The 12,482-nt window shown below is 36.5% G+C and overlaps 1 non-coding gene across 1 annotated transcript; it reads right to left on the bottom strand.

Annotated features, from left to right (window-relative positions):
- Positions 1-3,282: 3,282 nt before the first annotated feature.
- LOC128282871 (small nucleolar RNA R71) lies at positions 3,283-3,388 on the bottom strand. The gene has a single exon (XR_008273223.1). It is a non-coding gene; the product is annotated as a small nucleolar RNA R71 (small nucleolar RNA).
- Positions 3,389-12,482: the final 9,094 nt, after the last annotated feature.

Genomic DNA, 12,482 nt, shown 5'->3' with positions numbered 1-12,482 from the left:
GACCTGGATAAAAATACTAAAACACAGGCCCGGCCCTACCAATTCGTATTAATTCTTTATATTATTTTTAAATATATATAATACATCAAAAATACAAAAATATCAAAATAAATATTTCCCAACAAATTAAAAATAAATTTTAAAAAATATGTAGACTTAAATAACACTAAGATAAATGCAACTTAACAAGCAAATGCTTCTAAAATAATAAAAAATTAACAAATGCCTTTAAAATAATAAGAAAATTAATAATAAAATAAATTTTATACAATATCCAAACAATAACAACAAAATAATAGCAACATAATAGTAAAATGGTAGCAAAATAGGGAGAAAACAACAATAAAATAACATTCAAAAATAAAAAAAAATATAGATTTTTTTGTCCTTTTGTGATTCGAATTGGTCGAAGGGCTCGGCTAAAATACCTTACCCGAGGCCCGGCCCATTTTTTAAACGGGCTTTATTTTTTTGTCCAAACTCATTTTTCGGGCCTATATTTTTGCCGAAACCCTCCCACATTTGGGGCCGGCCCGGCCCATGCACACCTCTACCTGTTAGGCATCTCAAATCGATCTGTGTTTGTCTATAGTTAACCACTACATCATGTAACGATAACCAGTCTATACCAAGTATTACATCAAATTCGTAGAAAGACAATAACATCAGATCAGTGGGAAACTCACAGCCTTGGACTTTTAGAAGACATTTACGAAAAATCAAATTAACTATTACACTGTGACCTAGTGGATTTGTGACTTGAGTATCAAATTTAGTTGACTCGAAAGGTAAATTTTTATCAGTGGCCAATGCAGTGCAAATATATGAATGAATTGATCGAGGATTAATCCAAGCATATACAGTAACATCAAAAAAATAAAATAAACCTGTAACAATGTCAAACGTGGTAGCCTCCTCTCTAGCCCTGATAAATCGTAATTTATACATATTATTATCCCATGCTTAACACATTTTATGGATGATTTTTCTTTAGAATTGGTGAATTTGATGCTCCTAATGCCTTAATTTCATGTTTTATACTTAGGTGAGTATAGGAGAGCGAAAGGAACGAGAAACGGGCCAAAAATAGAGAAAATGGGCCAACGTACGAAATCAACACGGCCTGGACTTCCTCACACGGGCAGACCACACGGCCGTGTCAATTTGGTAGAATCGAACCACGACTCACATAGGTAGAACACACGCCCGTGCCATTCTAATAGGCTCGAGCACGGCCTGAAGTAATCGCACACGGGCGTGTCACACAGGCGTGTCCCTACCGAGCCCAAGTTGAGTCCAATTCGGGAAAGGCTAATTTTGAGGGCTTTTAGGCATTCTAAAGCCTATAAATACACCCTTAAGGAAGAGGAAAGACACACACACAGAGAAGGAGGCACGGAACTGCTCAAGGGAAGCCGGTTGATCCATCTTAGAAGCCGGATTCACCATCAAGACTGAAGATCTCCCCTCAATTTCCCTCCAGGAGTTTTGGGTTTTCTTTATGTTTTGTATTCATTATTCTTTTGATATGTTTTCCTTTTTAGTTATGAACTAATTCCCCTAAATACCTAAGGGGAATGAGACCTAAGACGAATCTTGTTATTATTTTCTGAATTGTATGATAAATATTTAACTTGTTCTTAATTATGTGTTCTTAATTCTTGTTTTGATATCCCAGGATACTGATTCAAGATAAGCTCTTATTCAGAGGATGAATAGACCCTGTCTAAGATTTTGCCGGATTAGGGTGAAACCTAATAAGGGGATCCATAGATCGAGTTAATGCAACCCTAAGGTGTTAATTAGAGAAAAGTCTCAATTTTCAAACTAGGGATCGGACGTTATTAGTCTTGAATAGGGATAATAACATAACTTAGGGATCTCTACGGAACAAGTTAAATGAGTAAATTGTACGATTCAGGGTCAGAATAATAAGTGAAGTCTAGTTGGATTCTTCCTTAGGTATCGTCTTAATTCAATCGTTTTTCCACAAGTAATTCCCCAATTCTATTTTCTGTGAATTCTTACTTTAGATAATTAGTTAGTTAAAACAAAACCCCCTTATTCTTAGGCTAGATAATAAAAAGACAATCATTACTAATACTTTTAGTTCCTTTGGGTTCGATAATCCGGTCTTGCTTAAACTATACCACTGTTCGATAGGTACACTTGCCTACATCATGATAATAGTTAGTTTCAAGAATGATTAATTATAAATATATAAAACTTACCTGTCATGAAAATTACGATCAAGCCCGTATAGCATAAGTCCAAGCAAGTGTTCTAACCTCGAGTCTAGCAATGGTGTTTGTGGTATTAGCACGATTCATCCCTATATTATTGCTCTGACCAGGGCGTCTGTCTCTTTGTGGTGTAGTAGAGGGTTTTACAGTCCGATCATCTTTTTATCCCGGCAATTACGAACAATTTCATACGAAATGGTCAGTTGCTCCACATCTGATACATGCAGTCGCCAGTATGAGGCTTACCACAAAAATCACACAATGATCTCGGGGCATTTCGAACTTACCTGTCATGAAAATCGCGATCAAGCTTTTGGCGCCGTTGCCGGGGAACTAAGATATTAGGAACACTCAATTTTTATTACTTTAACCTTTTTTTTTCTTCTTGCAAGTTAATTCTATTTTATTATTATTATTATTTATTAATTTACTTTTTTTTTATCTTGGCAGGTTTTTATAGTTTATGACTAGAAGAAATCTGTCAAGACCACTACTTTTTGACGAAGAAATCGGTCGCATAGTTCCCAAAGAGAAATAATATGAAGCTTAAGATACACAAAGAACGAGCAAGAGGACGATATCCAAACCCCAACCGAGGAGATGGCTGAAAACCAAGACAATCAGCTACCTCATACGATACCCGTTGAACTAGCAAATCAAAATCCTGCTCCTCGTATTATGTATGATTATGCTAAACCTACTTTAACAGGAACTGAGTCAAGTATAGTTAGGCCTGCTATTGCTGCAAATAATTTTGAACGAAAACCTAACACTATTCAAATGATACAGCAATTTGTTCAGTTTGATGGTTTGCAGGATGAAGATCCAAACACTCACTTGGCAAATTTCCTGTAATTCTGCGATACATTTAAAATTAATGGCGTTTCTGACGATGTCATTCGTCTTCGGTTATTCCCTTTTTCATTGAGGAACAAAGCTAAACTGTGGTTAAACTTGTTACCACGAGGGTCAATTACTACTTGGGAACAAATGACTGAAAAATTTCTATTAAAATATTTCTCGCTGGCTAAAACAGTCAAATTACGTAATGAAATCTCTTCATTTGTGCAGATGGACTTAGAAACTCTTTACAATACATGGGAGAGATACAAGGACCTACTGCGAAGGTGTCCTCACCATGGATTACCTCTATGGTTTCAAGTTCAAACATTCTACAATGGTGTGAACCCCTCGACAAGGCAAATGATTGATGCAGCAGCCGAGGGAACCATCAATAACAAAACACCTGAAGAGGCTTACGAATTTATTGAAGAGATGTCACTGAATAACTATCAGTGAGCAAGTCATGAAGATTAAGCCAACTAAAACAGCAGGCGTTTATAACGTCGATTCGGTTACTATGCTATCAAACCAGGTAGAACTTCTAAATAAAAAGATTGATGGTTTAATTGGTTTTACTCAGGTACATCCAGTAATGAGGTGCGAGACGAATGGAGGATGAGCATGCACAGAGTATCAGCCCTTCAACCCTAGCATCGAGGAGGAACAAGTCCAATATATGGGTAACAATAACTCTAGACCCCAAAATAACCCATATAGTAACACTTATAATGAAGGTTGGAGGAACCATCCTAATTTCTCATGGGGCGATCAAGGAAATCAAATACCACAACATCTTTCGGGTTTTCAACAACCACCCTATCAACAGGAAAAGAAGCCGAACCTTGAAGAGATGCTCACAAAGTTTATATCAGTGTCTGAAACTCGTTTTCAGAATACCGAGACAACACTTAAAAATCAACAAGCATCGATCCAAGGGTTCGAAACTCAGATAGGTCAGTTATCCAAACTAATTTCGGAAAGACCACTAGAAAGTTTACTTAGTAACACTAAATCAGAAGAGCATGTAAAAACAGTTACACTAAGGAGTGGGAAAGTGTTAGCGGAATCTGAAAAGAAGCTGACACAAGAAGCCTTGATAAGTGAAAGAGGGGAAGAAAAACCCGAAAATAGTGACAAACTAGTGCTGAAAGAATATCAACCACCAGTTCCATACCCAGTAAAATTGAAAAAAGACCGCATTGATGCACAATTTGGTAAGTTTCTTGAACTTTATAAGCAATTACATATCAACTTACCTTTTTTGAAGCCATCTTGCAGATGCCTATATACGCAAAATTTTTGAAGAAGCTTCTAACAAATAAAAGAAAGTTCGAGGACTTATCTACAATAGAGCTCAACGAGGAGTGCTCAGCCATACTCCAAAACAAATTGCCAACCAAACTGAAAGATCCAAGAAGTTTTACTATCCCTTGCTTAAATGGTAGTCTGAATGTTGAGAAAGCAATAGCTGATTTAGGCGATAGTATTAATTTGATGTCATATAAAATGTTCAAACAACTTGATCTTGGGGAAACTAAACCCACTAGGATTAGTATTCAATTAGTCGATAGATCTATTAAATATCCTAGGGGTATTATAGAAGACGTACTTGTGAAAGTAAATAAATTCATATTTCTTGTTGACTTTGTTGTGCTTGACATGGACGAAGATGTGGAAGTGCCTTTAATTTTAGGGCGCCTATTTTTAGCCATTACTAGGGCTGTAATCGATGTGGGTGACGATAAATTGGTACTTAGAGTAGGTAACGAGGAGATTATCTTTAAAATTTATGATGCTATGAGATTTTCTAGGGAACAGGATGATTTATGTTATTTTATTGACTCTATTGATCATACTACTCAAGACTCTTTTCAGAAAATTATACAGAAGGACACGACGGAACTGTATCTAGCTCAAGAAGAAGAGACAGATAGTGAACCTAATCAACATTCTTCAAGACAAGTAGAATATGAGGGCATTAAGATAAACGATGAACTTAAGTAAAAACCTTCTATTGAAGAGCCTCCCAAACTAGAACTTAAAGAATTACCAAACCACTTGGAATAGGCATTCCTTGAAATAATTCTACATTACCAGTTATTATTGCTTCTAACTTGCAATCCAAGGAGAAAGAGGAATTAATCCAAGTATTAAAAGGACATAAAAAGGCCATAGCTTGGAAAATTTCTAACATTAAAGGAATCAACCCTTCTTTTTGCACCCATAAAATTTTGATGGAAGATGAATACAAACCGTGTGTCCAAGCTCAAAAACGACTGAACCCCAACATGAAGGAAGTTGTAAAAGTCGAGGTAATTAAACTTCTAGATGCTAGAATTATTTATCCTATTTCTGACAGCTCTTAGGTAAGTCCAGTGCAGGTTGTCCCTAAGAAAGGCGGCATGACGGTTGTGACCAACGAGAAGAATGAATTAATCCTATCAAGGACAGTCACAAGATGAAGAGTTTACATTGACTACAAGAAACTAAATGATACCACAAGAAAAGATCACTTCCCTTTGCCATTCATTAACCAAATGTTGGAAAGATTATCCGGGCACATGTACTACTGCTTTTTAGACAAACTCTCTGGCTACTTCCAAATCCCAATAGCTCTTGAAGATCAAGAAAAGATGATATTCACATGCCCATATGGTACGTTCGCTTATCGTAGAATGCCTTTCGGATTATATAATGCTCCTCCCACTTTTCAGCGCTGTATGATGGCCATCGTTGACGAACTCGTGGAAGATATCATGGAAGTATTTATAGATGATTTCTCGGTATTCGGTAACTCTTTCCATCTCTGTCTTAAAAATTTAAAACGAGTTTTAATAAGATGTGAGGAAACGAACCTTGTGTTTAACTGGGAGAAATGTCACTTCATGGTTCAAGAAGGTATTGTATTAGGGCATAAAATTTCTAGTAAAGGGATTGAAGTAGACAAATCTAAAATAGAAACAATCGAAAAATTACCCCCTCCTAGTTCGGTTAAGGCTATTAGAAGTTTTTTAGGACATGCTGGCTTTTATAGAAGATTTATTAAGGATTTTTCTAAAATAGTTAAGCCTTTGACTAAATTGCTAGAAAAAGATATACCTTTTAATTTCAATCAGGAGTGTTTAGAAGCATTTAATACTTTAAAGGATAAATTAATTAATGCTCCAATCATAATTGCACCTGATTGGAACTTACCATTTGAATTAATGTGTAATGCGAGTGATTTTACAGTAGGTGCAGTATTGGGATAGCGAAGAGACAAGCATTTTCAACCTATTTATTATGCTAGCAAAACTTTGACTGTTGCACAAGAGAATTATACTACTACGGAAAAAGAATTGCTAGCTGTGGTTTTTGTATTTGATAAATTTCGATCGTATCTCATATTGTATAATGTTGTTGTTTACACTGACCATTCCGCCCTTCACTACCTCTTAACTAAAATTGATACAAAACCTCGACTCATTCGATGGATTCTCCTATTGCAGGAATTTGACTTGGAAATTCAGGATAAGAAAGGAGCTTAAAATCTCGCGGCTGATCATCTGTCCAGGCTTGAGAACTCCAATACCAAAGAACTAGATGAAGTTGAAATAAATGATTCGTTTCCTGAAGAACAATTTTTCGCTATATCTGACTCGGAGGTACCTTGGTTTACAGACATCGCGAATTTTTTAACCGCTAACATTATCCCAAAAGGGTTAACACACCAGCAAAAGAAGCGATTCTTTAATAATGTGAAAAACTACTTTTGGGACGACCCCTTTCTTTTTCGCAGATGTACAGATCAAGTCATTAGAAGATGCATTACAAGATCAGAAACATCAAAAGTATTGGAACATTGCCACTCAGGGCCAACTGGAGGACACTATAGTGGAACTAAGACCACACATAAAATACTTGAATCAGGTTTTTATTGGCCCTCGTTATTCAAAGACGCTAACAGGTACGTTACTTAATGTGAAAAATGCCAACGGACAGGTAACATATCTAAATATGATGAAATGCCTCAAAACTATATGCTTTCATATGAAATATTTAACGTTTGGGGTATCGATTTCATGGGCCCATTCCCCAGTTCATTTGGGAATAAATACATCTTAGTAGCAGTTGATTATATGTCCAAATAGGTGGAAGCCCAAGCTCTACCTACTAATGACGCTAGAGTGGTAGTACGTTTCCTTAAGAAACTCTTCTCGAGATTCGGAACACCTAGAGCAATTCTTAGAGACAGGGGCACTCATTTTTGTAATACCCAATTTGAAAAACTCTTAAGAAATACGGAGTTCATCATAGAACAGCCACCCCATACCATCCTTAAACTAATAGACAAATTGAAGTGGCAAACCGAGAAATCAAACGGATCCTTGAAAATACAGTAGAATTAAACAGAAAAAATTGGGCAATGAAAGTAGATGATGTTTTATGGGCTTACAGAACCGCTTTTAAGACCCCAATAGGGACATCACCTTACAGACTTGTTTATGGAAAAAGTTGTCATCTACCATTCGAACTAGAGCATAAAGCTTTTTGGGCTATTAAATTTCTAAACCTTGATCTCGAACTTGTAGAAAAAAATAGGTTGATGCAGCTGAAGGAGTTTGATAAGTGGCGAGCCAATGCATACGAAAACTCACGCCTATGCAAGGAAGCAACAAAGCGACGCCATGACACTCGTTTAAAGCAACGAAAACAATTTGAAGTTAGAGATCTTATCCTACTATACAACTCAAGACTCAAATTGTTTCCTGAGAAACTTAAATCACGATGGTCAGGACCTTTCGTAATTCAATCTGTTTTTCCATATGGCACAATAGAGGTAAGTCACCCATCACACGGTACTTTCAAAGTAAATGGACATCGTCTCAAACTTTATAATGGTGAAAATTTTAAAGACGATGGAGAGGAGCTACGACTCCACAAACCGCCCTGAATAAACCAATAAGGTAACAGTCGAGCTTAGACTATAAATAAGCGTTTCTCGGGAGGCAACCCAAGTACTAACGGTTTTAAATTATTTAAATTTCAATTTTTAAACATCTAGGTCACTAACAGAGTTTTTGAGCACAAGTTCCCAACTCCACACGGCCGAGCACACGGCCGTGCGATATGGCCGTACGAAAATAGGGTAAAAGTTATCTTTCCCAACACAGGATGCGATACGTGGCCATGGGCGTGCGACCTGGCCATGGTCAAATCTACCAAATGAAACGGGCGTCTGACACGCCTGTGTCTAGCACTCGTGGACGACACTGTCAAAATAACATGGGCGTACGCAGAGCTACACGACCGTGGGAGAAGCGAACCACATCACACACGGTCGTGTAACATGATCATAGAGCCACACGGCCTAGACACACGGGCGTGCCCGAAAGCCGTGTGACGACATCTCATTTCGCGACAAACACGGGCGGGATACGAACCAAACTGGCGTGTGAACCGGCCGTGCCACTTGAAAAATTAGATTTTCTATCTTATTTTATTTTTATTTTATTAATTTTTGAAGATTCTTTTGTTTTTAAACGCGGCTTATCTTTATGATTACTATCAAATTATTCCCACAATTTTTCTTTTGTCCTTCAGAATCATCTTTGTCCTCCAGCTTTATTTCCAACAACTCGCTCTCGCTAATCCAGGAATTTCATCCATTTTTAACTCAGAAAGTTTCACTTTTCTCCCTATCTTATGAACTTACACTTACATTTGTCAATATATCTAACTTTGTACATTGAGGGCAATGTACATATTAAGTGTGGGGGGTATTCATTTCATTATCAGAAAAATCCCTGAATGACTGCCTTGTTCTCTTGAAAAGCTCTCATACCATATTTAGGATAAATTTTGATTGATTTATGATTTTGATTGATATATCTTGAATTAAAATATAAGCATTTATGCATTGATTGTTTAAACTTTAAGACATTAGAGAATTAAGCATGATAAGTTGATTTTTAAGAATTTAAAATTTTAGGTTGTTTCCCCAAAGTTTAGGTATTACTTTGAGTTGGAATTCACAAGTTTTAAACATCAAAAAGCCAGAATTTTTGTGAGATCTTGAGCCTTTGATAAACCGTAATTTATACATATTTTATCCCATGTTTAACACATTTATGGATGATTTTCCATTAGAATTGGTGAATTCGTTGCTCCTAATGCTTTAATTTCATGTTTTACACTTCAGAGAGCATAGAAGAGCGAAATGAACGAGAAACGGGCCAAAAACGGAGAAAATGGGCCAAAGTACGAAATCAACACGGCCTGGACCTCCTCACACGGGCAGACCACACGGCTGTGTCAATTTGCCGGGCTCGAGCATGGCCTGAAGTAATCGCACACGGGTGTGTCACACGGACGTGTCCCTGCCGAGCCCAAGTTGAGTCCAATTCAGAAAAGGCTAATTTTGAGGGCTTTTAGGCATTCCAAAGCCTATAAATACACCCTAGAGAAGAAAGTAAAGGGGAGGACAGAGTAGGGGGTAAGGAATTACTCCAAGAAAGCCAATTGATTCATCTCAGAAGTCAGATTCATCATCAAGACTGAAGATCTCTCCTCAATTCCCCTTCAGGAGTTTTGGGTTTTCTTTATGTTTTGTATTCTTTATAATTCTGAGATGTTTTCTTATTTAGTTAAGAACTAAATCCCCTAAATAACTAAGGGGAATGAAACCTAAGACGAATCTTGTTATTATTTTCTGAATTATATGATAAATATTTGACTTGATCTTAATTATGTGTTCTTAATTCTTGTTTTGATATCCCAGGATACCGATTCAAGATAAGCTCTTATTCAGAGGAGGAATAGACCCTGTTTAAGAGTACATTTGTCATAATTAAGCGGAGTTGATTGCACGCCTAAACATAGGGTGACAAGATTTTGTCGGATTAGGGTGAAACCTAATACGGGGATCCATAGATCGAGTTAATGCAACCCTAGAGTGTCAATTAGAGAAAAGTCTCGGTTATTCAATCTAGGGATTAGACGTTATTAGTCTTGAATAGGGATAATAACATAACTTAAGGATCTCTATGGAACAAGTTAAATGAATAAATCATCTGATTCGAAGCCATAATAACAAGTACAGTCTAGGTGGATTTTTCCTTAGGTATTGTCTTCATTCAATCGATTTTTCCAAAAGCAATTCCCCAATTCCATTCTTTGCGCGTTCTTAGTTTAGATAATTAGTTAGTTAAAACAAAAATCTCTTTATTCTTAGGTTAGATAATAAAAAGACAACCATTACTAGTACTTTTAGTTCCTTTGGGTTCGACAATCCGGTCTTGCTAAAACTATACTACTGTTCGATAGGTACACTTGCCTTCATCATGATAATAGTTAATTCAAGAACGAGTAATTATAAATATTTAAAACCTATCACGAAATCATGCGATCAGCCTTCAAGAGTATCTATTAATTCTTTCATGCTCACTTTCATTATGAGTGCGTCAGTATTGAACTCTTATTCTAGAACTTGCTTGATTATGCATGTCAATACCACACAATTTGATTTGATATGTCAAAATGAGAAAGGCACTTAGGATTAACCCACTCATGTCATAAAAAGCCTACCTTCACAATTAACCCTTAGTGAACCCTCTTGAGCCTAACAACTCATTTCTTGTATTACTCTTAATATTAACCTTTAACCCATTATTGTTGAAATCCCCTCAATTATTTTGATCCCTATTTTTGTCGAGATTTGATTTGAATAAATTGCTTAGCTATGTCCTTTTCTTAATAGTTAGTTATTTGACTTGTTCTTTAAAAAAATGTATGTATACATATTAGTAGTAGTGATCTTTTGAGCCAAAGAAGTTAAATTCCATATTCTGAAAAGAAGCTCTGTTGAACGCGATTAATGACTAGTCATTTTTCTAGTTAGGTAATTTTTCAATTCAATCTCGATTCTAACTTTTTCTTTCAGCTTGTGACCACACCCCCTAACCAAGCCTCATTACAACCCTCTAAAAACCTTTTGATTGATGTATCATCTCAATTTATAGTGGGGGAGATTTGATTTTCATGCAAGCCTATGGTAATGACTTTTCATTATTGACTATTGAGTGCTTCATTTATTGTCCTTAAACACCTCGAGTGATTTGAGTGAATCTTTAGTGAGGATGTGAAACTCTGTGACATTTTGAATCAAAGGTACTTAGACGATGGGAGACACCTATATTTTTATGATAAAGTGCTCAACTTGGAATGTTTGAAACTTTGATGTTCTTTCAGTTGAATTTTCAATGTATGATTACCCATGGATTATTTTGAGCGATAGATATTATAAGTTGAGAAAATTTATTTTGATTATGAGTTGAGAATTTTGCTTGAGGATAAGCAAATGCTTAAGTGTGGGGGTATTTGATAAACCGTAACTTATACATATTTTTACCCCATGCTTAACACATTTTATGGATGATTTTTCCTTAAAATTGGTGAATTCGATGCTCTTAATGCCTTAATTTCATGTTTTATACTTAGGTGAGCATAGGAGAGCGAAAGGAACGAGAAACGGGCCAAAAACAGAGAAAATAGGCCAACGTACAAAATCAATACGGCCTGGACTTCCTCACACGGGCAGACCACACGGTCATGTCAATTTGGCAGAATTGAATCACGACTCACATAGGTAGAACACACGCCTGAAGTAATCGCACTTGGGCGTGTCACAAGGGTGTGTCCTTGCCAGCACATGTTGAGTCCAATTCGGAAAAAGGCAAATTTTGAGGGTTTTTAGGCATTCTAAAGCCTATAAATACACCCTAAAGGAAGAGGAAAGACACACACACAAAGAAGGAGGCAGGGAACTGCTCAATGGAAGTCGATTGATCCATCTCAGAAGCTGGATTCACCATCAAGATTGAAGATCTCCCCTCAATTTCCCTCCAGGAGTTTTAGGTTTTTATGTTTCGTATTCATTATTCTTCTGAGATGTTTTCCTTTTTAGTTATAAACTAAATTCCTTAAATACCTAAGGGGAATGAAACCTAAGACAAATCTTGTTATTATTTTCTGAATTGTATGATAAATATTTAACTTGTTCTTAATAATGTGTTCTTAATTCTTGTTTTGATATCCCAGGATACTGATTCAAGATAAGCTCTTATTCAGAGGATGAATAGACCCTATCTAAGAGTACATTTTTCATAATTAAGCGGAGTTGATTACGTGCCTAGAGATAGGGTGGCAAGATTTTTCTAGATTAGGGTGAAACCTAATAAGGGGATCCATAGACCGAGTTAATGCAACCCTAGGGTGTTAATTAGAGAAAAGTCTCAATTATTCAATCTAGGGATTGGACGTTATTAGTCTTGAATAGGGATAATAACATAACTTAGGGATCTCTACGGAACAAGTTAAATGAATATACCGTCCGATTCAGGGTCAGAATAATAAGTG

The sequence above is a fragment of the Gossypium arboreum genome, chromosome 10 (genome assembly GCF_025698485.1).
Source record: "Gossypium arboreum isolate Shixiya-1 chromosome 10, ASM2569848v2, whole genome shotgun sequence".
Taxonomy (NCBI): Eukaryota; Viridiplantae; Streptophyta; class Magnoliopsida; order Malvales; family Malvaceae; genus Gossypium; species Gossypium arboreum.
This window is presented reverse-complemented; position numbering and strand designations above follow the sequence as displayed.